The sequence below is a fragment of the Fundulus heteroclitus genome, chromosome 13, assembly GCF_011125445.2.
Source record: "Fundulus heteroclitus isolate FHET01 chromosome 13, MU-UCD_Fhet_4.1, whole genome shotgun sequence".
Lineage (NCBI taxonomy): Eukaryota > Metazoa > Chordata > Actinopteri > Cyprinodontiformes > Fundulidae > Fundulus > Fundulus heteroclitus.
The window spans coordinates 6484395-6512164 of NC_046373.1; the positions used below are offsets into that span (position 1 = coordinate 6484395).

The window sequence follows — 27770 nt, forward strand, 5'->3', positions numbered from 1 at the left end:
TGCAGAAAGTCTCTTCAGATGATCCCTCCAGTCCTCTTCTTCTCCTTCCTGAGTTCTTTTTTTTATTAAATATTTCCCACTGACATTGTTGGCTTGTGCCGGATAAAACGGGACTTAAACTTTCAATCACCGCTGTGCCAGTTTAGGATTTCGGTTCAGGGTGATTTTCATATTCCATGTGCAAACAATGTCACTGCCCCAAAACGGAAAGAATACAGAATGGATGCAAGTCGCCAGGAACAGATTCATCTGCGAAGCATTGGTTCCGTCAGCGTCGACGGTCTGATTTTAGCCCCTCCTCGAGGAGAGGAGAGGGGCACCGCTGAGGAACCCACGGACCAATCGGTTGCCGGTAATATTTCAGTGGGGGAGCGAGCGTTGTGCGAGGATGAGCCACTGCTGGTTGTCCCTGCTGCTGCTGCTTCTCCTTCTCCATCCTCCTCTGCGCTCTCTGCTCCGCGAGCCGTGGAATAGGCGTGTTTCCGTTCCTCAAACGCACAAAAGCACAGAGAAGAAACCCTAACTTCCAGGTAAGGAGACATCACCTTAAAGCTCTGTTTTTTTTTTTTTTTTTGTATTATTCGAAGAAAAAGCAGAAGGTACAGGTGATAAACGCACGGTATCCGTGCAAGCAGGAGGTGCAGAGGCTGTCATGTGCTGATGTGTTGGATATCTGATGGAGATAGCTGACGGTAAGATGGGGAGGGAGGGTTCTGCTGGTTTACTCTTTCATTCAACATCAGGGTGTTGTGGGTTCCCAGCTGTGTCAACTTGACAGGGTGGAGGGGGAAAAAAAGAAACCATCGCCCCGTTTCGCGCACATGCGCTTAAACAAACAAAAGCGCCCAATTGCCACGCAATTTTCAACAGAGATGAGAAAACACTCCGAAATGTTGCCAGGCAGCCAGTTTTGTTGGTGCGTAAATGTTCGCTGACCGTAAAGCGCGTCCCGCTTTAAGCAATGGCTCCGTGTGTGTGTGTGTGTGTGTGTGTGTGTGTGTGTGTGTGTGTGTGTGTGTGTGTGTGTGTGTGTGTGTGTGTGTGTGTGTGTGTGTGTGTGTGTGTGTGTGTCAAAGCGTGCGTCCCGGGGAGGAATCCGCACAGGCTGCAGAGGCTCCACGGAGCCACACCGCTGTTCTGTTCATCAAAGCAAAGTCGAGTGGAACACCAGCCGTCCTGGCGCTTTGGGACAGCGAAAAGAGGATTCCTCGGGACCTCTAAGAATGTCTCAACCTAATAAATTAATACATTTAAAAAATGCTGGGATTTAAGTAATAAAATTGGTAGAACAATTAGTATACATTTTATTACTGTTTGCCCCATTCACAGATTTCTTCTTATTTAGCTTTTCTGTCACAATTAAAAGTTTATGATCAATAATGGCTTTTTTTTTTTTAAATCAAGTGACCCATGGCAGCCATAGCGCCTTCAAACATTTGCTATTACTTGCGATGAGTCTGTTACAACGCAGTGGAGGAAATCTGTTCTTCACATAATCGCTTTAATTTAGCATCGTTGGATGGTTTTTGAGTATGACGGGTCTTTGTAAGATAATTCCACTTTGGCGAAGTGCTTAGGATCTGTGCGATCCTGCATAACCCATATGTCCATGAGCTTAACATAAAAAATAAGGCCTCCGTGGTTTTGTGCTCGAGAGCAGAGTTCACGATTCAGTTTGTCATGGTAAGTCATTCAGGTCTTCAAGCAGCTATACGCTATCACATTACCGCCGCCATGTTTGACTCTCTGTATGATTTTTTTTTTCTGAAATGTGCTAGTTTTTGCCAGATTTGCACACCTTACAGGAAGTTTCACTTTTGTCACGTCGGTCCACAGAGCATTTTCCCACGCGTCTTGAATCTTTGTGTTCTTTTTGGTCGGCAGTCGTTTTGACCTTTTCCGTCTCCCATGGATGCAATTTTGGCCAAGTCTCTTTCTTACTGTTGAATCGTGAAACCTAACCTTAACTGAGGCAAGTGAGATCTGTGGTAACTTAGAAGTTGTTCTTGGCTCCTTTGTTACTTCCTTCATGAGCCATTGATGCACTTTAGGATTTCTTTTGATTACCCATCCGGTCCTGGGAAGGAGTGTTTTCTACTGTGATAAAGATTCTTGCAATTTTAAAATCCAATTACTAGTAAAACCACATGTGATAACAGCTGTATAATCAGTATTTGGTGTTACTGCCCTTCGCCTGCAAACCTTCGATTCTTACAAGTACACTTGCAAAAAGTCAGGGATTCTGTAGGGATTGTAGTCAGGTGTACAATCAACCAATTCTATCAAACACACTCAAAGGAGGATGCTGAAACAACTTAAATTAATTGCTTCAATTGGTAACAAGTAATTTAATTAAGTTTATGTGACTTAATGTATTCCTTTGTTCAACTTGACAACTTATACACCAAATGAAACAAGTTGGATAACCTTAATTCAATTACTTGTTACCAATTGAGGCCACTCATTTAAGTGTTCGCTTTTTGGAATACGGTTGCCAATGCTCACGAATGTCACATGTAGGTTGAATCAAAGCCATTAGCCAAAGCCAGCTTGGCAACTCGATTGGATTTTTACAAATGCTCTTTTGCTTTGAGCTAAACTGAATTTTTTTCTTTACCTTGTTTCTCTTGCTTCAAATTTGTTATAATGGCTGACAGCTTTGTAGCCTAGGGTCACCGGAGGTGCTGATACAATGTGATGCGTTTGGCCTGAAGCATTTGATGACTATGTTGTAAAAGGCATCGATACAGGGGAATGAACTGAGGCAAAACATCCTGCACACCTGTACAATAAGCATATAGAGTCATATTCAATAAGTTTAAATTTACTGAAACACAATTCGCTAAATGAAACACATTATATAGATTAATGACAAACAGACTGAGGTTTTCAAGCTGTTATTTCTCAGTCATGATCATTTTTCAGCTAATGAACGCACATTTACGGTAAAATATTACATCAGAACAAATGAAAACTTTTTTAATGCAGAAATTTGGGCTGAATCAAAATGTATAGTATGTGCTTAAAGGTTGTTATTTTCAAAATATACTTTTAATCGGACAAATGAGCGTCATCAGAACCCATTGATTGTATTTTATTGAATATGACTGTATACAGCGGAGAGAAGAAGTTCTGACCATGTAGACATTTTAACTTAGAAAATATATTTCCAATATTTCTATCAACGTGAGACTGACGACCTGTCCTGGGTGTACCCTGCCTCCCGCCCATTGAAATGCAGGAGATAGGCACCAGCACCCCTCCCGACCCCATGAGGAATAAAGCGAGTAAGAATATGGATGGATGATAAAGCTCTTTCAACGCGAAATTCACACCAGATAATGATAACAAACCAAGTAATCCACACATACAGAGAAACAAAGGTCAAAAGTTGAAATGGCACAGAAATGACTGTTAAACGGGCTTACAGAATTGTAGGAAATATTTTGTGGAAATGTCATTTATGGTAATGACAACTTTAAGACATCTTCTATAAGGAGAAACTATGTCACATCCAAGGCTCAGTTGTGATTTTGACCAGTTCTTCCTCACAACCTGTGATCAGATCTTAATTTTTTTTTGTGTGTCTTTTATATGATCTCGGACCTTCAGTATTTTCCATAAATTTTGACTTGGAAACAACTCTGGTAATTGACTGGGCTTGGACTTTTTTTCTTTCTGTTATGCCAATTGACCGTCTCCTTGACTGTGTGCTTGGCACTCATTTCTTGCTCAGAAGGCTACACTTGATTCGTCTTCATATTCTTATTAACAATGTGCCGATATTGCTCCATTCATCCTTCCTGCAGCTATGATGTTCCACCATGCAAACTTTCCTTTCAACGTGGTATGTTGGGAGTGATGTGTAGAACCACTCTCCCTTCAAACACTGTGTGTGCAATAACATCCAAGGAGTTTAGCTCTGGTCTCATCTGCCAAGCTCTCCCAGTGTTTAACTGGCTTGTCCAAATCTTCTGCAGTAATCCTTTGCATGTTTTATTTCTTGTACTGTGGCTGTGCAAAGAGATCTTTATTTCTTTAAATAATAAAAATCTGTTTAAAACAGTAAACTCAATTGTTTCCTCAGTGATCCCTACAGAACCTGTGACCTCTGAAACTTACAATTATTACTTTCCATTCTTTTTTTGTTGTTGTTGTGACGACAGTCAATAATGTCAGTGGAAGCATTTGTCTATTAATGTGTCCCAACTCGGGACCTCTAAGAATGTCTCAACCTAATAAATTAATAAATAAAAAGTTTGATCCAGTGTCTGACATTCATCTATACTTGGTAAAATTAAAGTACTGTATCTGCCTGTCCAAATGGCATTCTGGGTGTGGTGTTCTTTAAAAAAGGTTTTCCTGCTTTTGGGCCTTGTATTGTTGAGATTTACCATACTTCCCCTTCAACCGGGGTGGTTCCAATCTCTTTCAAGCATGCTGTTGTTGAGCCATCCTTTAAAAAGTGCAGTGTGGTTCCTTCACAGCTTAGCAATTACAGGCGTATTTCAATGATCACTCGCATGTAAAAGCTTCTTGAAAAAAGTAGAGGCAGAACAGCCAAATTATTTTATCAAAAACCATGTGATCTTTGACAAATTTCAGTCTGGTTTTCTTAAGCTCCATTGCACATTTTTTGCTTTACTCAAAGCTTTTAGGAACATTTTGATGTCAAATGACTCTGAATCATCAACCATAATGGTTCTCTTGGAAATTGCCTTTGACTATTAATCACAGTATTTTGATTAACAGACTCAGAGAGGTAGTCAGTGTATCCTCTGTTGCTCTAGAGTGCTTTAATTCTTATCTTTTGGGCAGTATATTTAGTGTTTTTGACAACCAGATCATGTCAGACTCCAACGGTCTGCCATGGGTGGGTACCACAGGGCTCAGTCTTGGGACCCATTCTCATTTGCCTGTACTTTCTTCCCCTGGGCCAAATAATCAGAAAGAAAACCACTTTTCTGATGTGTACCATCATTTTTATGCTGATGACATTCAGCTCTACTATTCTTTTGAGCAAAATAAATTATTCAAAGTTGATCTCATTGATCAAATTTTAGTAGTATCAAACAGTGGCTCTGATACCCTGATAAGACCAAAACCCTAATTATTGTCCCTGAGAACCGAATAACTGAAATCAAGCAAAACCTTGGTGGCTTCTTCTGTCAAACCAAAACACAGAAATCTTGGTATGATTTTTTATCCTGCCATGTCGCTGGAGGGTTTTCTCTAATGGAATTTTCAGACACCCTTTTTTTTAAATTCAGGCTGTATTACAGATGGTCATTCAAGCTCTTCTTCATCTCGTCTTGATTATAGTAAAAGCTTTTTACGTGTTTGAATGAGATCTTGGCTGTCTCCAGTCAGTTGAGGTTGCTGCTTGCAAGGCTTTTAGCCAATACATGAATGAGACAGTACATTACTCTAGTTTAATCTCTTTACATTGGCTACCGCCGGTACATTTTAGAATTCATTGAAAAATGTAGTCTTTACTTTTAGGACCCTGTGTGGAATGCGTTGCCTCCATCTTTGCACTGTCTTTTAAGTTGTGCTGCATGATGTTACATTTGTGCTGTTTTATCTTTTATGTTGTGTTTTTATCTTCTGTGTCTTCTATGCTTGTTTTTATTGGAAAGCATTTTGTGGTTTTTGACCTGTGAAAGGTGCCGTGTAAATAACATTTACTTACTTACTAGTTTTCTATTCTGCAACCTGCTTATTTGATACTTCTTGTAATGTTTAATGCAAACAGGTCAGGAGATAAGGCAAAATAGTTTTTTTTTCCTTTCTAAAATAAGGATTTTTGATACAACATGCATGCTTTTAGTGTGTTTTGTGCGTAAAGGATCTGTTTAAGAGGAGGCCAGAGCATTGGTTTCATATATAGTTTATTGTGGCCCTAACTGATTGTTTGGAATTTAAGTTGTCGATGTTAAGACAATTAAGTTAAGTGCAATGAATAATTAAAGTTAATGGAAAGAGATCAGAGTATTGCTTTTTAAAAATAGTATGCCTTGGGATGATAAAACAGTTTTTGTCCTTAAAGTTTTTTAGATAACCTAAAATTGGACTTGCATTTTGTGAAAGGCGCATGGTGTGTAGTCAGGACACTGGCTTTGTATTGTGGAGCTAAGGCTTGAGCTGTACAATATGTTGAATCACAGTTGTAATTGCAATATCAATGTGTGCAATATTGCAAATGCAAATGCTTGCTTGAATCCAGTATCAGAGGTTATTACATTTCAACTGATTTTACTGACCGTATATAATACTGGCATGCATTTGCATAAGCACACTCTGCTTGCCAGTATTATATTCGGTCAGTAAAATTTGCTTTCACCGACATTTATTCCCTGCACCTGATACTGATGTCATTAATCGAGATCGTAAAGCTATTGCGATGTAAAAGAAGAGTGGGAAAATTTTATCATTGCAATATTTAAGAACGTTATTGAAATTGCATGTTTTCCTAAAATCTTGCATCCCTGTGGCCAAAGAAGTTCTAATATTCATCCACATTTTCCTATGTGTTCCGAACCTTTTTGTTTCATGGAGGGAAATTAAAACTTAAGTGCAGTGATTACATTTGGGGCACATTTTCAGGAGCACATTTTGGAACAACCCCAATTTTTTTAATCTCCAAACTCAAACGGCCTCCTTCATTAACCGGAAAAGGGTTCATTAGCCAAACAAGATGCAATTAAAATTATGATTTCTTTATCTCAATTAGAGTTAAAATTAAGTTTCCTTTCTTGAAGTACTCACACACATACATACACACACACACACACACACGCACGCATGGATGTGCGGCCCGCTCTCAGCTACCTTTGAAGCACCAACACACGTTCCAAACGTCCAACTCTTTGTTTTCTCCCACACAGAGGAGGCTCAGTGGAAATGCTCCATCTTGATGGGCACAGGATTAAATGCTCATCTTGGCATCATGTCTCAGGCCCCTGCGTGCTCACTTCTCACGAGGATAACTGATATGGGAAAGAGAGGGGGGGAAAAAGACCCAAAGTGTCAGTTTTTTTTCTCCTCTGTGTGTTGTATGTGCAGAAACAGTTACTTGGCAGACTGAAAAGCAGATACCACCTCTTCCATAATTTACAGCAGCCCTTGTAAAGATTTGTTAAAAGAAGCCTTAAAATCAAGTAATCTTTATTTGCAGTAGCTTCGTTTCTAACGAATCCAGTTGTTCTAGACCTTTTTATTTTTGCTCTCACTGTGAATGTGGGCGAATGTAGGCGAGTATCTGTTTTCTTCCAGCCTTTTCCTGATTTTGAGCAATGCACATCTGTTTTACTTGAGTAATGCAGATGTGCAGCATGAGTAGCGTGTTGTGTTTCCCAAATTGAAAAAGGGGCTAGTAAAAAGTGGCATGTGTGCCAGAATTTATAACCATGGGAAACAGGAAGTCTGAATGATTAATAAAAGTTTATAGTTCTTCTAATCTACTTAAAATAAAAACATAGATTGTAAACTTTACGCATATTTATGTGAACTGCTTGGAGTGCCAATGATTTTGCCACCTGTGATTTAAAATAAATAAATAATAATCTTAACCTGAGGTTATTCCACAACTAAATCAACTTAGCAGTTATATATTTTGTTATTGTTTTGTATTCCTCGTAAAAACGTCCTTCAGCTATAAAAGATGGATTAGCCTAAGCACCTTTTCATCTGGATTTTCTTTCCTTTATCTTAATTAAACCCATGATAAGAAAATATTTGACAAATAGCGCTTAAAGAATGAATTCAGAGAAGCGCCGTGGTGTTGCGCTGTGATACATAATTTCCACACAGGAGTTCAAAGTTAAAGCTTTCATAAACTGTAAAAATTGAACCAAACGTCCAAAAACATGAAAATTCCCTATCTTTCAAACTAAATGAAATGTGACTATTTTGACCTCCACTTTCTACTGTGTTTTTGTGCTCTTGATTTTTAAGTTTTTGTCAGGAACTATTTAAAACTTGTAAAGAGCACAATAGCTTTGAAAATTACCCTCTTAATTAGTTCTCTTATTAATAGCCACAAAATGTCACCTGGTTGATGATGGCAAATTTTAATGGAGAAGTTATAACAACTCACCAATCAATCCATCAGTTTTCTCTTGAGTGGTTTCAGCAGGTCAAATTTTGGAAAAAGAAAGTCTGCTTTATTTTCATATTTGTGACCTCAAAACTAAAAACTTCCATCATTTTTTTATCTATATAAATGTGTAATCCTACAGCCTGTATTTTCATCCACTTATTTTTGTTTACTAAAAATCAGGTAAAAGTTTAAAACATTGATGAAGAAATGAGGTTAATCTTGCAATTCCTTATTTTTTTTTTTTATTTAAAGCCACCAACTCTATTAAAGAATATGTGGAACATCGTTTTCCCTTTTATGTGTTGTTGGGCGTCGAATGAAGCAAAATGGAATCAGATGAAATTAAGCTTGACAAGTCTGACCTCAACAAAGCTAGAAAGTTTGGACTTTAAAGCTTATTGTTTTTGTTTTTTTTGTTTTTTTTATAGAGCATACTGGTTTAGCAACCCAAGTGCAAACCCGGGAGAACAAACCGCTTCTGCTAAATGGTAAAAAGATAACTTCATGATAAAGGTCAGACAAAGAGAATTACTGGAAAGTCTAACGGTTAGTAGCTCACAATAATACAAGGATACTTATCAGATTTTACTGCCATTTATGGCTGCTTTGGAGTCAGACCTTTCAGATATGTAATCACTTAATTGCCTCAATCTAATCTGGAGCTAAAAGAATATCTCTTTAAAGCTGTGTTATTATCGTCACCGTTTAAAACTAGGACCTGACATCTTGCAGGAGGAGGTGTTGGGAGGGGGGGGGGAGCAGTAGTAATCTGTGACACGGTGAAGGGCTTTGAGTGTTTTCATATCATTACAGCTGCCTCTAAAGCTACTGCTGCATGAAAACTCAGGGCGCAGTAGATTGGGTTATTTAAAAGAAAGCCTCTCAGTTTGGATGCATTCAAAGCCCACATGAATGGATGCGGCTCTTAAGGAAGCGTTGCACGGATTTCTGAGTGTGTGTTACTACAAAGACAGCCTCCGCACCTCCCCGGCCCTTCTCCATATTTTCTGATCGCACCCTCACAACCGCCCACTCCCCCGGCACGCCACCTCCACTCGCACAGCCACGCTGAGGTCAGTTTGCATTCAGCATACCAATGAAGAGCGTTAAACTCCAGAGATGGGGATATTAGTGGGCCCATGCAGAAACACAGTGGCGACCATGCATGCACGATATATAGTGCCTTGTGATTGCCACGTTCCATCAACTTGCAACCACAGATTTCAGTTTCTTGTAGGGAGTTTAGCTCATAGACTGACACAATGTAGTGTATAACTATCAGGTGGAATGAAAATTTTACATGTGTTTTTATTTTTATTTACAAAAGCACATGGGGACAGCTGAAGAAGCAAGTCCCCGGAGCTCAGTGGGAGAAGATGCACCGCCTGATCTTCAAGTGTCCACCTGATATGAGTAAAACGTTAATGAGTAGAATATAATGCTGATGATAGCATATTGAGGATGTCACACAGATTGCTTGTATATAAATGGTTCTACAAATGCTGAATGACCTCAACATAGAGCTCAGCCGTTTGGGCAGTTCCCCTACACGTCTTGCACATTGCTCAGGTGAAAGATGAGTTATAAATCACAAATCTTTGCTTCAGAAATTAGCAGAATGTTGTGGAAACACTCAGGGTCTATAATCCAGGTGGATATGGGTGAACTAGTGTGACAAAAGAGAGAATGAAGTGATACGTAATGGGTGAAGGATGGCTGACTGAAAATCTGGAGTGGCAGTATCATGGAGTTCTGGAAGGAACCGTGCCAGAAGTTGCATACAGCTTGAGACGGTGGCAAGAGTTGATGTTCAAACAAGAACAACAACCTTAAAGACACAGCAACAACTTCAAAATGAACTGTTTAGCTCAAAGCGAATTTTTGTTAGAATGGCTCAGTCAAAGTCCAGACCTAAAATCTAAGTGGTGATCTGTGTCAATAAACAAAGAAAAATGATGTTCTCAGATGCTCCCAATCCTAATGTTACTTTTAGTAAAACATCAGAGTTTGTGGGTGAAAAGTGACACGGTGTAAAAAACTTCAATTGATGTGAATGCATTTCCATGTGACTATACAAACTCAGTCATAAGCTGAGTCTGTGTTACTGCATGTACTCATCATTAGGAGTCTTGTTGACGCCCTTTAAACCTTTCCAGAGTCAATTGGAATCAAATAAATCAGAGCCCGAAAATGACAGTTGGGAGGTAAAATCATTTTAGATTAGATTTTACAAAGAATAATTCCATATTTTAATGATCATGAATTTCCTTTACATAGTGGAATAATGCATATGGAAATATTACATCTTAGGTTATGTGGAGGCGACCATGACTGATTCTTGGTCTAATTGGACCAGCTCGCTAATATTTCACCATGGTAATTAGCAGTATAACATTTACCTTGGAGTTAATCAGTGGGTGGAACATCAGACATTTAAATGCTACTTGTCCGGCAGCTGTGTGTTCTTTCCTCCGTGGAGCAGGATTGTTAGCCTCAAGACTGACAGGTAGGGACCGATAGTGTAATTTAATGCTTCAAATGTTTCTTAAGCGGAAATAACCAGGCACAGATTCCTTGAAATGGAGGGCACACAACTGATTTAGGATCTGTTAAAATGTAGTCGTCGATAGCTAAAGCAAAATGCTGAAATTCTAAACAGTTATGAAGGTGGAGTGAGTTGAATTATTGATGTCCGACAGCACAAAAATATGCTGAATTGTTTTGATCTTCTCTCAGCATCCATTAAGAGCTGCCCTCCTTTGATGTTGATTAATCACACGTGAACGGCACTTTTCCTATCACTATGAGTACTGTTACCATGTAAATAGAGTTGCACGATTTCATGAATCTCGGTAGTCATCTTTTTTAAGTGTGCAAAACATAAAAAAAGATAGATACATTAAAACTGTGTGCGTTATTGAGATCGCACATTCAAGGACCAGGTTTGTGCACGACACTGCAAATCAATGATGTTGATTGTGCTGAAAAAGACGCGGATAATTAGGGAGCAAGATTTAGCAAAAACATATTTTCAACACTCCCTTTGGTTTTTATAAGATGGAACACCAGCCTGACTCCTCCTTCTTCTCCCTGACTCTCCTGACTGGAAGTGCACCACAAAAGATACATTCTGGTGCAGTCAAAACTAGGAAGCTCTAGAAAAATGCTTATTTGATGTACACAGTTGGCTGCTAAAGATCTCAAAAACATATCCGAATGCAGTAGATAACAAGTTTTGAAGTTTTAGAATAAATTAAATACACTTTATAACGTATTTCATCCTTGTGTGTTTGTCTGAGTCTATGCTTCAGTAAAACCACTCACTGAAATTAATAGAAGAGCCAAACTAAAGCACAGGATTAAATTCCTTAATGATGTTTGCTGTCTGTAAAGTGGTAGAGGAATGAAGCTCTTACCCAGGCACACACTTACTCCTCTTGTGTGTAAAGTTATCTCATGCTTTTTCAAATAACCCTTGGTCTGGCAGGTACTGTCCTGTGAATATCAGTCCAATTTGGCTTTGAGATTAGGACAATAGATGAAAGAGGGATTCGACCTCTAGCATTCTCTAACAGCAAACTGCACACATATGGAATAAATAAGTGACAACTTCTCTTCAAGTATAAGAATTTATTAACAGAAATAAATCAACTCCAAGTCAAACATATTTTAATCAGCAACTCTTCTTTACTAAGACTAATAAAACTTAACTAAAACAACTAAGCAAAATTAACACAAACATACAAAAGAACAAAAGGACAAATAAAATGGTTGAAAACCATCACCATTAAAATGATTGAGCCATTTTTTTTAGAGTTCAGTAAGGAACTTTAGTTTAAAGAACCAAAGTTAATCTTTAAGAGTTTTGAATTATGTCAAATTAGCTTAAACAATTTAGAACATGATTTGATAAATTAAAAATCAGTTACCTTTAGGAAATTTGTTTTTAATTAAGATATTTTTTATCTATTTATTCAGAAATAATTAGATTTGAATTGGTAACTTAAGATAGTGGAGGGACGCTGTAAGGGGACAGATGACCAGAAGTTATGTGGGAAGCATACCTGGGTCATATGGCTAAAACCACAAGGCAATTAGCTTGATAGCAATCTCCGAAGTTCCACAAAATAGCATTAATCAGTATTAATGTTCCCTATTATTGCTGTACGAACGCTCGTGGCATTATCAGAGGATTGCAGAGCAAACAAAAAAAGTGTTATATTTAAAAAACCTGTGACTATGTTTAAGTTGGCTTGTAGCAAGCTGTTAGCTTAGCAGCTAGCAGACCTTCGGGAGCTGACTAGACAGACCGTTTAGTTATATTTCAGTGTAATGAGTGGACCGGAAAGCACAAACTATAATGTCCCATCAGCGTTTAAAACTTTAATAGAAATAAAGTTTGACAAAACCTCTTAAAACACAACCCAAGCACATTAGCATAGGTTTGTTTCATAGGTTCGCTAGCAGGTAACATAGCTTTAGGTTTTAGCTTCGAAACAAAAACAATAAACAATCTCACATTGTTTCATCCCAAACTAACTTTCCCTGTTTTCTCTGCTAAATCTGATCCCTTAATGTGTCCCGTTCTGGTGACTGACTGACATCAATGACAATAAGTGGTTAAGTGAGGATCGGGCCTGTAGTCAGTGGCAAGAAAAGTCAGCTCTCCTTTGTATCCATGCTTCTGCATGGCCTCTCTGCTGTGACTGCACTCGCCACTGTCCTTGTATTGTTCCTATGAAGGCTGTAACATGATGGATCAGCAGTGCTCGCTATAGGCGCTTGTTGGGAAGCTCTACTCGGCTTGCAGGGCATGTGGTTCTCAGCTGCTTGCAGCTGTAGGAACAGTGGCTTCACTTAGTCCTAGGTCAGCTTTTTCTGCAAAAGATGAGAAAAAGATCACAGGCAGCCAGTTTCTGTAGTGGCTGGCTGTTCAGATGTCTGATTTCACAGACAACAAACTGTACATAGCTCCGGTTCCAGTTTGAAGAAATGTTTGCTCATTTTGGCCAGTAAACGGACCAGCAGTGGCTCTCCCATGCTGCTTGTTGTGACAGGCAGTGGGAAAAGAGGACAATTTGAATTAGGAATAAGGTTTTGAAGGTCTCAGGAAGCGTCTTGCAGTGAGGACGGTCCTAGGAAATTCCTACAGTCTCACATTGCTTAGCGTTGTTAGGTTACAGTCTCATATTTATACTCCTCATGGTTGAGGCACAACAGAAATGATGATTTACTTTATTAAAGGGAATAAATAAAACCCAAACCAACCGGTGTGAAAACATGATTATCCATCACTGGTAAATCATGAATTAGCTGTAATCAACTGCATTTTTTGGTAGATAACTTTAATTTAACAACCACAAGCCTAGCAGAATCTCTTGAAGGAGATTGTTCCGCCATCTATTTGTGACCTTAAGCTCAAGTGCATTTGAATTAGCGAGGCAGGAAAATGATTCAAAGCATACCATCGATTCCATCACTGCATTAGCTCAAACAATACAATGAGTTTTTGAAATTTTGAAGTTAAAGTCAGGACTGGAATTTATTCGAGTTGCTTTGTTTTAATTAAGCCCGTGACTTAATTAAAAACAAAAGTGTTTTTGCAAACAAAAGTGTGCCGAATTTATTCCACAAAGACATAAAGGACTCATTGGCAGTTATCCCAAATGCAATTATATGGTCAAAATGTTTTTCTTTGTGTGTAATTTAAAAAAAAGCAAATACAGAATAAATCTGTGCATTTAAACTCTTCAATGAACTATGCTTCATAAGGCTGTAGTTATCCCTGTTACCAGCTTTTTTAGTACACCTTTTCCTTCAACTTAACTTTCTATTTATATGCTTGTATTCAAGAGTCTGTGGTCAAATAGTTTATTTAGCCATGAACTCTTTGGCTTACCATCCCAGTGGAAGGTGTCAGTGACCCTGCATTGATTGTGTCTGCCTTAGTATGGCCATAAAATACATTTCTGGATAAAAAGTCATTTATTTCTTGGTCTTGTAATATCGTGATAATGTAATATTCAGTTTGCTGAGAAACTGAATTATGGATTTTCATTAGCTGGAAGCAATAATCAACAAAGTTAACAGAAATAAACATTTGGAATGTATCATCTCTCTGTGTGAAATGGAAAAATGAAATATATGAGTTTCGCTTTTTTCCCTGAATTACTGAAATAAATTAACATTTTGATGATATCCCAGTCTATGCTGCCTGTTTGTAAACATTTCACTCTTTTCAAAGTATTTTTCAGCCAGGGATTGCTCCCACAGAGTTTAATGAAATACATTGAAATATTTTCCCGTTTTAACAAAAAGGGAACAATCTAGGTAGCTCTTCCTCCAAAGTTATATCATGGTACAATTACCGTCTTGTGACGCTGTATTTTTATTGCATTCAATTCTGTTTAAGCATCTTCCAATACAGTTTTAGTCTTAGATCTCAGTATGAAGTTATCATCAGTGTTACCTAATTATCGACCAAAGCAAGGCCAGAGAATCAACATGTATCCTCCAAAGGTTCGTTCATTAGAATTCGGTCTACCGGCATGGAAGCAGGTGTTGGAGATTAAACTTTCTCCCTAAGATCAGCTGTGCTTCAGCTCATTCCTCCAGGGTCTGTCACATAACTTCTGTTTGACCATTTGGTATCATAAAAGACTTGTGGTAAACTTTTTCTTTGGGTTTAATATAGCATTACTTACTTAATATAATTGTTTAATTGTTTAATATAGATATTACTTACTCAAGCAAGTAATATCTTGCATCATCTTTGCAGTTGTTGGAATAATTTTACAGTTTTTGTAAATGACTCAACAAAAATCACACCGAGAATCTCTGTTTCATTAGGAAGCAAATCAGACAATCAACCACAACTCAATTCCCTATTTAGCTGTAGTTAGTGAATAACAGGCCACTGAGTAAATTTCAAGTATTGGTCCTAATAAGGGGGCAGTTTTTACTGTCTCCCTACATCTGCTGTCGATCTAACTGCACTTTTGTGACTTGGCTGACCTCTTATTCCAAAAGAAATTAAGTTCCACCCAATGATTGTGAGAACAGTTCTTGCTCCCCATGTAGCGCATTAATGAAAAAATTACCAATGAAAACACACAGTCCTGCTTCCGTGTGCCCATAAAAAAAAAAAAAAAATAAAATAAAAAAAAACTTGCAATAAACAATGTTGCCAATAACCGCTCCACTGACAGAACCTGATTGCTCTCTGTTCCATTCGGCTGAATGAGCAGGAAATGAAAAAATGTGAAAGGGTAAATAAACAGCATAAAGAGGGAAATGATGACAGATAGTCTTCCTTTAATTTGAGCAGGCGGCTTTGGTGCCTTTCAAATAAAATATACTTAATAGGGAGCCTATTTTAGTATCATTATGCTAAGTACAATAAAAGTAATCAGACTGAAGCACGCACACTTCGGAAGTGACCTTTAACCTACACAACTGTCTTTTTGCTGGCCATTCCAAATGGCCTCTTAAAATTAGTCCAAGCAGGCAGTTTCATTTGATGTACTTCATTGGTTATTGCTTCTTCTGTTTTAGGCAATTATTATTAAGTAGATGGTGGCTGAATGATGACAGCTTTGATTCTTGGTTTCAGTGATACCTGCCGCTCACATTCTTTCTTTATGTGCTCATGTTTTTGCCTTGGAATTTTTTTATCCTGAGAAATGAATAGCAACATTCACTGGAAAGACAAAGCGCACAACTGTCCTTTTCGCCCTTCAGATTCACATCAACGTTTCTGTAACTCAACGCAACTTTGTGTTTAACCTTTCTGTAAACTTCATTCAGTAGTGAAGTTGGACCCACTGGCATTAATGCCAGCACAACAGTTTGTACGTTTCTTCTAGTTTCATCTGCGTCAGAGAAAGGTTTTGTTTTCTCATCTCTTGGCTAAAAGTTGTCTGGCAACAATGCAGACACTAATAAGGGCGCGCATTGTTGGTCTTATTTTGGCTGACCAAGGACACACACACATACACACACACATACACACACAGATCCTTCACACTTTCAGTTGTATGCACGCCCTCGAGCCCACCATTGGTGCCTCGGCGGAGCTACTCTTATTGGAGTGTTAGCACCTTGTCTTGACACCCCCCACCCCTCCTAGATGGCGCATATTTAATCTCACCCGCTGCTGTTGTCGCAGCATAGCGGGTCAACCAGAACCGAGCATAGCCATATAGTATTTGCAGTACATCTCGAGACCACTTATCATTCTGAAGATGATGTAATAGTGAGAAACAGACCCGACAAAACCTCCCCGCGGTCCATGGCAAAAAAGCCTGCGTTGGAATCGTCAAGTGAATGAGACCTAAAAAAAAAAAGGGGCTTGCATGTGAGCGGCAAGGTTAAAGAGGCGAGGGTAATTGCTGTAACTTATCTGGGTGGAAAAATGTTTGCTCATGTTCCCAGTGTACTCTCGTCTGATGCAGTTGGGCATAAAATTGTTCCCCTTTCCATCCTTTGCAAGCCCCAAGCCTAAGTCCACTGCCCATCGTTGAGCATGCCAAGGTGGCCTTTCTTATATGTGTGTGTGCATGTGTGTTTGTACGCCGGGGCTGTGTGTTTGCTCTCGGTCGCCTCTGTTAGTGTTTACCTTAAGGGTTTGCTGATGAGTGCGTTGGCTTGGGGAGTGAGGAGAGGGGCGAAGGGTGAGCGAGGGCCGGGCATCAGCTGGGCCCTCTTTATTCCTTTCCAACAGACAGAATGAGGGAGCGAGCGAATGCTGCAATAATTACAGGCTGCGCGAAGAACTGCGGAATGATCACAGAGCACTTCACGCCTAAATCCGAGGCAGAGCCGAGAGGACTGCGGTTCGAGTGCTCCTGGAACGGAAGCGCATTAGCATATCCTCATTCATATATTGAGAGAAGGGTGATGTGTTTGGGGATGTTTGTGTTACAGTCTTGCCTTCTTCCTTGATTGATGAATTGAGTAATTCCATGACAGATGACCATGACTCGTTGGCATCAGTTTTTTCTGCAAAAATTGGAGTTCAGGTAGCAAAAAAAAAAAAGAGAAAACAGACAAAACTGTTTTTAGAGTCTGAATGCATTTCTGTGTGTGTCTTTTTGAACCATGTCATAACCAGGATTTAATACATTCAACTTGCTTCCTGCTGTTTTATACACTTGAAGAAAACCCTGCCTCACAGATGTGTTTGCACTGCATCTGTATGAAATATTCTTTAATAATTGTCAAGGGAAAATACAAACAGTCTGTTCAGTGTTTGCTATGAGAGTTGGGGGAAAAGAGAAATAATAGCTCCAGTTGCACTCTGTTGTGAAAAGCATATGAATCTTTCTTTCTTCCTTTCTTTTTTGCTTTCTTGCTTTCTTTTTTTAAATTTTCTCTTTTAATTTTTGTATGAAAAAACAGACAAAACTTTCCGTTTCCCTAAAAGATTTAATCCCACACGAAAGGGCAGCTAAGTGGACCACTTTATGTGAGGACAGTGTTGCTACAGCATCTACTTTGTGGAAAAAGTCACTTAGCTGTAGTAGTTCTTTTCAGTGCTGCAGCCTAACCCCACACACTTTTGGCCCTGTTGGGGAAGATGTTTAAAAACATTAATATTAAATAATCTTTCAGGGTAAGAGGAGAGTCTCACACTGAAAATTTTTAGGGTGAAAAAACTCTAGGTTTGCTAAATGTATTTTCTGGAAATGAAATCCAGCGGTAATTAAATTGCTATTTATAAGTTCATGTAGTTACAACCTTACCAACAAAACCCTTTGAGCAACCCGTTTTGCCTATAACATTTTACAGGATTGGAAGATACAGAGAGGGATCTTTGACCAATCCTTTTTGCATAATTTCTCTGTAGATCATCCAAAGTATTGGGTCATCTCTGTAACGTTCCTGGCACTGGGGCTGTTAATTGCTGACACCTGTTCCGGCTCCACCTCACCTGTATAAAGGTCTCGTGCCTTTCAGCCTCCAGTGCCAGAACGTCTCGAGCCAACCCGGTGAGAACTTCCAGCATTCTGATTAACCTGTCTGTCCGTCTGAAGCCCGACCTGTTTTTGCCCTGTTTTTGAGCCAGCTCTGCCCTTCTCGGATTCTGTCTGCCTGCCCTGAGTTCTGCCTGTCAGCCTCTGGATTCGGATTGCCCACCCGTGTTCTGACCAAATCAGCCTGTGAGTACCTGAGATTGCCTGTCCCCTAAACTGCCTGCTCTTTTGGATTTTGACTCGGACCTGGACCTGGAACCTCCTTTCGGATTACCCTCGGAAACCTCTGCCTCATCTATCGACCTCACGCTATCGGACCCGGACTGGACTAGGACAAACGGCCTTGGATTATCCTGCACGGACTCTGCCGCTCTCTGGAGCCTGAAGAAACCCCGACAAGCCCACTCTCCACCAGGTTAGTGATCTAGCTTCTAGTCCACAGTTCTATCTGGCTCAGCTGATCACTAACCTGTCGTCTCGCCTCCAGGAGCTGCCAGCCGCTGAGCGTGAGCCGCACGAAGCAAGGGCCGTGCAACCCTTTCTTTTAAATAAAATATCAAAGCGTCACTGACCTGTTTTCGGGTTGTCTTTTGGGTCCATCCAAATTCATAACAGTACGTTCTGGCCAAAAGTAAAATGGATCCTTCGCCCGAGGCTCAGTGGCGCGCGGGAGTGGAAAAATCTATTTCAGAGCTAGAATCCGGTGTTTCGGAGATCCTCTATCATCTCCGCAACCCGTCCCCTCCACTTCCGCATACAGCTCCTCCGGGCGGCCCGTCACTTCCGGTTACGTCGTCCGTACCCGAGCCGCGTCTCACCCCCCCAGGCTCTTTTAGTGGCGATCCGGAGCATTGCCGGGCTTTTTTGACACAATGTGAAATTCACTTCGAGCTGCAACCGTCCTCCTTCCCCTCTGAACGGTCTAAGGTGGCCTATGTAATCTCCCTGTTGGCCGGTAAAGCCAGATTATGGGGCACCTCCGAGTGGCAAAATGATGCACGTATTTGCCACTCGTATCATGACTTCTCTAGAGAACTGACTCGAGTTTTCAGTCCCGTGCTGCCCTGCAGGGAGTCCTCTAGGGGGCTCTTATCCTTGAGACAGGGGGACAGGTCTGTCTCAGACTACATTATCGATTTTCATTTACTGGCAGCAGAGAGTTTGTGGAATGAGATTGCTCTCATGGACGTTTTTATTCATGGTTTAAACGACAAAATTAAGGATGAGCTCGCCACCCGGGAGTATCCCAAATCGCTGAAACGGCTCGAGGAGCTGGTTATGCGAGTTGATCTCCGCCTCTTGGAGCGACGGAGGGAGCGTCGTTCAACCTCCACAAATCACCCTCGTTTTTCTGCTGCTTCCTCTGTTTCATCCTCAGCTCCTCCTAAGTCGCCACAACCGGAACCTATGCAACGTGGAAAGGCGGAGTTACCTAAGGAGGAGTACCAGCGCAGGCTGCAGCTGGGTCTCTGCCTCTACTGTGGAGGAACAGGTCACCGAGCCCGGTTTTGTCCGGTAAAAGGAACAAGCTCATCAGAGGGTAAGGGGTCCCTACTGAGCTACACCAGACTCGCTGTTCCTTCCGACAGGTTACTTCCGGCCACTCTAACCACGTCTTCTAAGTCCTACAAGGTTTCTGTCTTTATCGATTCTGGTGCCGACACAGAATTTATGGATGAGGCTTTGGCCAGGAAATTGAACATTCCTCTTCATCATGGTTCCTCCCCACGCAGTGTGCTCGCCCTGGACGGCCACGAACTGAACCACTCTCGCCTAATCTCGGAACCTGTGGAATTAACTATGGGAGGTAATCATAGAGAGAAACTGGTTTTTATGATTATTGACTCCCCGCAGGTCCCAGTTATTTTGGGTGCGACCTGGCTCAGAAGACACAACCCCCAGATAGACTGGCGGCGGGTGGAAGTGACGGGCTGGGCGAGTTCCTGTTCTGAGTCGTGTCTGTTCTCTGCTCAGTCGCCTAGTTCTTCAGAGGGTAAGGCTGATGATTTTTACCCCGATTTGTCCAAGGTTCCTTCCTGCTACCATGATCTTAAGGAGGTGTTTAATAAGGCAAAGGCCACGAGCCTTCCTCCTCATCGCCCTTTTGACTGCGCAATCGATTTATTACCCGGAGCCACCCCACCCAGAGGTCGTCTCTATTCCTTATCACCGCCTGAGTCCCAAGCAATGCAAGATTACATTAATGAGGCCCTAAGAGCGGGCATCATTCGCCCCTCTTCCTCTCCTGCGGGGGCTGGGTTTTTCTTTGTTGGGAAGAAGGACGGCTCCCTCCGTCCTTGTATTGATTATAGGGGGCTCAATGGCATCTCGGTGAAGAACCGATACCCTATCCCTTTAATGAATACCGCTTTCGACCAAGTCCAAACGGCGAAAGTTTTCACTAAGTTGGATCTGCGCAACGCCTATCATTTGGTCCGCATAAAGGAGGGCGATGAATGGAAAACCGCTTTCAACACACCAACCGGCCATTATGAATATTTGGTAATGCCCTTTGGCCTAACCAATGCCCCAGCGGTTTTCCAGAATTTGGTAAACGAGGTTCTCAGGGATATGATTGGCCACTTTGTTTTCGTTTATCTGGATGATATCCTCATTTATTCAGAGAACCTCACCCTTCATAAACAGCATGTTCGCTCAGTCCTTCTCCGTCTCCTTCAGAACCAGCTTTATGTAAAAGCTGAGAAATGTGAGTTTCACACAACATCAACCTCCTTCCTCGGTTTTGTTCTGTCCCCGGGTCAGATTTCCATGGACCCAGCCAAGGTCCGTGCCGTCACCGAGTGGCCCACCCCTGTAGACCGTAAGCAGCTCCAGAGGTTCCTGGGGTTCGCTAATTTCTACAGAAGGTTCATTCGTAACTACAGCCAGGTTGCCTCTCCACTACATGCACTCACCTCAAGCAAGACAAGGTTTGCTTGGAACGAGCAGTCAGACCAAGCCTTTAAGCGCTTAAAGAGACCGTTCACCTCTGCTCCGATTCTCATTTCTCCTGACTCAGAGAGGCAGTTTATAGTGGAGGTGGATGCTTCTAGCTCTGGGGTTGGAGCAATCCTCAGCCAAGAGTCCACTGACGGCCGCATTCATCCCTGTGCTTTTTTTTCCAGAAAGCTGTCTAAGGCTGAGCAGAATTATGACGTGGGCAATCGTGAACTCTTGGCCGTTAAGCTAGCCCTCGAAGAGTGGAGGCACTGGCTCGAGGGTTCCAAGCTCCCGTTTCTGGTCTGGACTGATCACCGCAATCTGGAGTACTTGAAGACGGCCAAGAGGCTCAACCCTAGACAGGCCAGGTGGGCTTTGTTTTTCGGCCGTTTTAATTTCACCCTCTCCTACAGACCCGGATCCAAGAATGTCAAGCCCGATGCACTGTCCAGGGTCTTCGAAACCACTGAAAAGGACCCCGACCAAGAACGGGGGTTCATTTTGCCCGACACAGTAAGATGTGCCGTTTCCCGTCTCGGGCTTGAGAGAGAGGTAAGGGAGTCCCTAGGGTCTGCTCAGATTCCTGAGGCCTGCCCCAAGGACAGACTCTTTGTCCCTCACAACCTCAGACCTAAAGTCATCGACTTCTGCCACAGTTCCCGTCTGTATGGGCATCCCGGCATCAATAAGACCCTGAAGCTCGTTCGCTCCCAGTTTTGGTGGCCCTCCTTAACCACAGATGTCAGTCAGTTTGTCTCTGCCTGCTCCCCCTGCAACCAGGCTAAGGCTTCCCGTCGCCCCCCTGCAGGTTTGCTCCGTCCTCTACCTGTCCCTTCCCGGCCTTGGTCCAACCTGTCAATGGACTTTGTTACTGGTCTTCCGCCCTCAGAAGGCTACTCTGTTATCCTCACTATTGTGGACCGCTTTTCTAAAATGGTCCATTTGGTCCCTTTACCTAAGCTTCCTTCAGCCAAGGAGATGGGGTTGATCTTAGCCAAGGAGGTGTTCAGACTGCATGGCCTACCCTCTGATATAGTTTCAGATAGGGGCCCACAATTTGTGGCCCGTTATTGGAAGGAGTTCTGCGCCATGCTTGGTATCTCAGTCAACCTCTCCTCCGGTTTCCACCCTCAAACAGATGGCCAATCAGAGAGGATGAATCAGGAGGTTGAGACTAAGATTCGCCTTTTCTGCCAATCTGATCCCTCTAAGTGGGCTCAACATTTACCCTGGGTGGAGCACGCTATTAATGCCACACCCTCCAGTTCCACAGGTCTCTCCCCGTTCTACGTGGTTTATGGGTTCCAGCCGCCAGTGTTCACCACTGAGGAGGTGAAGTCCAGAGTCCCGTCTGCCCGCCTCTCAGCCTTAAGGTGCCAACGCGCCTGGAGGAGGGCCAAGAGGGCCATTCTCGCTGCCTCCCATAATCAGGCCCGCACAGCCAACCGTCGGCGGGTTCCTGCCCCACAATACCAGGTTGGAGACAGAGTTTGGCTGTCCACCAGAGACCTTCCCCTGAAGGTTGACAGTAAGAAGTTGGCGCCCCGGTATATCGGGCCTTTCACCATATCCAAAGTGGTGAATCCGGTGGCGGTCCGTCTCCGTCTGCCTCCTACTATGAAAGTCCATCCGGACCAGCCCAGGGCGCCTGGAATTCGCCCTTGAGGGGGGGGCTCTGTAACGTTCCTGGCACTGGGGCTGTTAATTGCTGACACCTGTTCCGGCTCCACCTCACCTGTATAAAGGTCTCGTGCCTTTCAGCCTCCAGTGCCAGAACGTCTCGAGCCAACCCGGTGAGAACTTCCAGCATTCTGATTAACCTGTCTGTCCGTCTGAAGCCCGACCTGTTTTTGCCCTGTTTTTGAGCCAGCTCTGCCCTTCTCGGATTCTGTCTGCCTGCCCTGAGTTCTGCCTGTCAGCCTCTGGATTCGGATTGCCCACCCGTGTTCTGACCAAATCAGCCTGTGAGTACCTGAGATTGCCTGTCCCCTAAACTGCCTGCTCTTTTGGATTTTGACTCGGACCTGGACCTGGAACCTCCTTTCGGATTACCCTCGGAAACCTCTGCCTCATCTATCGACCTCACGCTATCGGACCCGGACTGGACTAGGACAAACGGCCTTGGATTATCCTGCACGGACTCTGCCGCTCTCTGGAGCCTGAAGAAACCCCGACAAGCCCACTCTCCACCAGGTTAGTGATCTAGCTTCTAGTCCACAGTTCTATCTGGCTCAGCTGATCACTAACCTGTCGTCTCGCCTCCAGGAGCTGCCAGCCGCTGAGCGTGAGCCGCACGAAGCAAGGGCCGTGCAACCCTTTCTTTTAAATAAAATATCAAAGCGTCACTGACCTGTTTTCGGGTTGTCTTTTGGGTCCATCCAAATTCATAACAATCTCTTTTCCATTGGATATAGATCTAAGGACTTGGATGGCAATGGACAAAAGTTGATTTTGTGTCTAGTGGACCCTAGGTTTTGGATCATTGTTGTGATTAAAGAGCAAATAAGAGCCGATTTTAAGTTTCCTGTCTGAGTTCAGCAGATGTTCTGGTATTCCAAAGAGCTTGATACCTTGCACTTCAACAAGAAACCCAGCATCTTTGAAAAGGAAACTGGGCCACATATCCTCCATCGTACCTAACAGTGAGCAAAAGGTCAATTTTAACATAGTCATCCTTTGTTTCACACTAGACATATGTGGGCATATGTAGTTGTAATCTAAAACTAACAATTTATCAATTTATGTCATAAAAGCACACAGTTCCAGATAAAGGTCCAAACAACCAGTTAACAAGTGGGTGGTGCCTCATTCCAGTGCAAGCCAGGCTCCTGTCCTCTACAGAAGTAGTTGTCAGGATGTATCAGAGATAGACAAGAAGCTGAGTTTCAGGAGTTAGATGACCACTTTTTGGCATGGTGTGGAAATGATCGCCTCATCCTGAATGTGACTTAAATGAAACAAGATGATTGTAGATGTCAGGAGAAATGGAAATGGGTCAAACACTACTTCCATCATGGTAGAAGACGTGGAGGTGTTGCAGGAGTATAAATGCCTCAGTGTTCACCAGTACAACAGACTGGAGTGAAGATGCAACTGTGAGTTTCATCTGTTCTGCTATCATCTGTTGGGGTAGCATCATCGGGGCCAGTGACTCACAAAAGCTCAACAAGCAAATAAAGAATGGTGCAACAACGGCTTCTTCAGTCAGAGGCTCCTTTAGAAGATCCTTTCCTACCCACTGCCATGAGCATCTACAACAAGTACTTGATGAAAATGTCATGATATGAATTACAACAACATTTAATATCCCTTTGTGATTAATAAGGTGTTTTTGAGTTGAATTTGAACAGTCGGAGACTAGGCAACCTAGAGATGCCACTCTGTTTTTGCACAGAGATTCTCATACCGGACCTTATCTGCTTGGGTCCTGGCCCAGCCCAGTCTCAGTGGCAATTGTTTTACTTTCTGAAGTTTTGGCTTTCTTTATAGATATGAGTACATTTGGATCAGTAGCTCTATTCCTTGTAGCCATTTCCAGGATTCCAAAATCCAAATTCATCTGCCTCAAATGTATGGCATGAGTAAAATACATGTTGTCTTGTCAGACTGGTGTTTAAAACATCTGTAGGGTTTTAGGTAGAAACGCGTCAGCCCTCGTCTGGGTTGTTGTATGTGGATTTCTGCTCTAACTATACAGTGCATTTCTTGTTTGTACTTGTCCCTGAACTTACTTGCAGTGTAGGGGAGTGGAATTTCTCTTTCTACAGATTTATGAAATCCTCCTATAGTTATATTCATACGGATCACAAAACCGGTGTGCTGCCTTCTATTCACGGTGTCCATATTCAACAGATGATATACTTATGTAGAACACAAAACTGAGCCACTGTTCTAACGTCCTTGATTTTTTTTTTAGGCTTGGTGCATGCGCGGTACTCAAAGGAACTATAAGAAATAACGGCACCTAGTGGGTAAAATCGGAACAACATCCACACACAGCTTAGAGTTTCAAAATGGTCCGTTGCTGTTGTGAGGCCCACTTGAATTTTTACATCCACAGGACAGGTCTATGATGTTGTATTCTGTTCTATTTCTGGTACGTTCTCTTACTGCCTCCCATGTTTGCAGGCTGCTGCTCTTTTGCCAAGATAAAATACCAAATGCTGCACTGTGGTTCGGAAACACTGGGAACTCTCACATGATTGGCTCAGGAACCAGGAAGTAAACACTCTGAACCGAAGTCGTACCTCTAGATTTGAAAGGAAAAAAATGTGATATAGACATTGATGTTGGAGAGGACCGATTGTTTAGAGGGAATGCTGCTTCCATCCCAGGTGACAAATGAGAAGGATTTTAGTTTATTTTACAATACATTTTCTACTTATTGCTACTTTCAAACAGGTTTGATGATTAGTTGTGAAATTATCTTTCCGCCATGGAAACTTAACAGTAGAAGTAGACTTGAGCTCAGACTAAATGGTTCTTCGTGTGGTCTAGACAACGATTCCCTCTTTTGGCTGAGCCGTGAGAGGGATGTGTGCTGCTTGCAAGATGATCAGAGGATGGAGAGAAGCAGTTGTGGCAGGGGCAGAATAAAAGAGGCTAGGATGATAGCCTAATGGAGTGGATGAGCAATTGCATCGATGACTCAGATTGAAGGGGTGGCAGTTGTTTGATGAATGGCTGATGGGAAGGATGAGGTGGGGGTAAGAGATGTGTTAAATAATGAAGAGAAGTAGTGTTTAAAAACTACAACATGTGGGCGTTATTCATTAAATTCTCCCTCTTTTTTACTCATAGGGAACCATTTTTTTTACACACTCTTGTGTTTTATGCTTTTATACTCAGTTTCAGGTCTTTCACAGGAAAAGGCTCTAACTAGAAATTTTAACTATGAGACCATTATTCCTGGTTATTCTGTTGCGTTACCAGAAAACAGAAGAGAAATTACTGCCGAGCCACGACAAAGAAACTTTTTTTTTTATGGAAATATGGTTGAAAAGGAAATGTTGATGACATCCACCTAAAGATGCTTCTTGATCTCTGGCTCTGGTTTCAACATCTTTGTTTAAGCTAAAGTTGGATTCAACCTACTGCCTAAAAAAGACCATGTGGGCTAATTAAAAATGACCACCTTTGTGTTCAGAGGGAGAAAATAAATGACATTGTCTTGAATTAGTTTGAAGCAAATATTTTAAAAAAGGGGTTAAAAAAGCATGATATAGACCCTTTAATAGAGCATTGCCTGATTTGTTCATTTACATATTAGTTTATTGTCCTACTGTCCATGACAGAGCCACTGGAACCAGAGAATTGCTAATTATATAACTGTTTTTTTATCCTTAGTTTAACTTGACAGCAGGAACTTGTCCATTCCTATTTTTACATGTCTTGCTACAGTCTCCAGTTCCTTCATCACATTTCCAAGTTCCCTCTTGCAGATCAATTTCCTCCAAACAGCTTCTGCCCTGCCCTACTCCTCCACGCCCATTCTGCCCAGCTTTTATTTACTATCCAGTGTCACAGTCTTTTATTTTACTATGTTTTTTTTTTAAGCCCCTACCTTACTTGATGTCTCACTTACTCCTCCGTCACTGCCCTCATCTCCTTGTGACCTCCGCCTTCCTGTCTCTTTCCCACACACCCTCTCCCAGTAATAACCTTTCTGCCTTTCCAACACTTTTCCCTCCCGGTTCTTCTGTCTTTTTTGCCTCCTCTCTGCAGGTCTCTTTCTCCCTCCCTCTCGCTTATAAACGGGCCAGGTGGCAGTGAGTGCACTTTCAGTGGCACATGCCTTCACTCAGATTTAAATAGATAATGGCAGAGTCTAGTGCTTGTTGGGTCCTTTGAATAATGCAGGAGATCCTGAAGGCATTGTTGCCAGGCATTACTGATGGCGACATGCATAGACCAGCTCACAAGCTTGCAATATTGATACCATGAGTGAAAAAGAGCGGTTCCTCCTCCCATATGTCGGATTTTTTGACTTTTGCTATCAAGGTTAATAGTCTTACCAAGAAAAACGGAAGCCTTAGTCATTTTGAGTAAATGCACATCAATGATGGATGTCTCTCTGTTTTGAGTTTTGTTTTTGTTTTTTGCAACAAAGGTGTCCATTGAGTGCAATTTTCCGGAAGAAACAGCATTGTAAAAGAAAGAAAGGATTTTTTTTCAATCAATTCAAGCCCCCCTGGGGGCACCTAAGATGCACTTATCAAACATTTATTTGGTTATTTGATCGTTGATCAATGATTAAAAACAAAATGATTTAGAACTTTTTGAAGCTGTGTTGGTCTTGGAGTCTTGATATCAATACAGCAAATACTACAACTACTACTCCTTCTACTATTAATACTACTTATAATATTACTAATACGTTTTATTTTATTTTATCGTGCCTTTCTGCACCCAAGGTCACCTTACAGTTCTAAAAACCAATGACATAATAAATAATTGATAAAATAGCAATCAAAAAAAGGACATAGAACTACAAAAATTAGGGATATTACACCGTTTTAACATGCCTACAAGTGAAGATCGTACTTAAAACACTTTCATGTAGATTTGTTAACATAAACAGAACAAGACTCCCATATTTTATAGATCGTTGTCTTGTAAACCGGGCCTAGTAATTTGGCTTCTCTGAAAATAGTGTTGAAACAGAAGGAGAACCACCCATTATGTCTAATAATGGAAATAACATTTTAAAAAGAGGTTGACGCGCTTCATGTGACTCATCTGATAAGCAGCCGGCT

The 27770-nt window shown here is 41.7% G+C and overlaps 1 protein-coding gene across 4 annotated transcripts in view; it reads left to right on the top strand.

The window, feature by feature from the left end:
• Positions 1 to 213: 213 nt before the first annotated feature.
• Positions 214 to 27770, top strand: part of dlgap3 (discs, large (Drosophila) homolog-associated protein 3) — a gene marked incomplete at its 3' end in the record, with an annotated part of 186020 nt that continues 158463 nt past the window's right edge. Inside the window, 1 exon segment of one of the 4 annotated variants that reach the window (XM_036144953.1) lies at positions 214 to 530. 4 annotated transcript variants of the gene reach the window in all.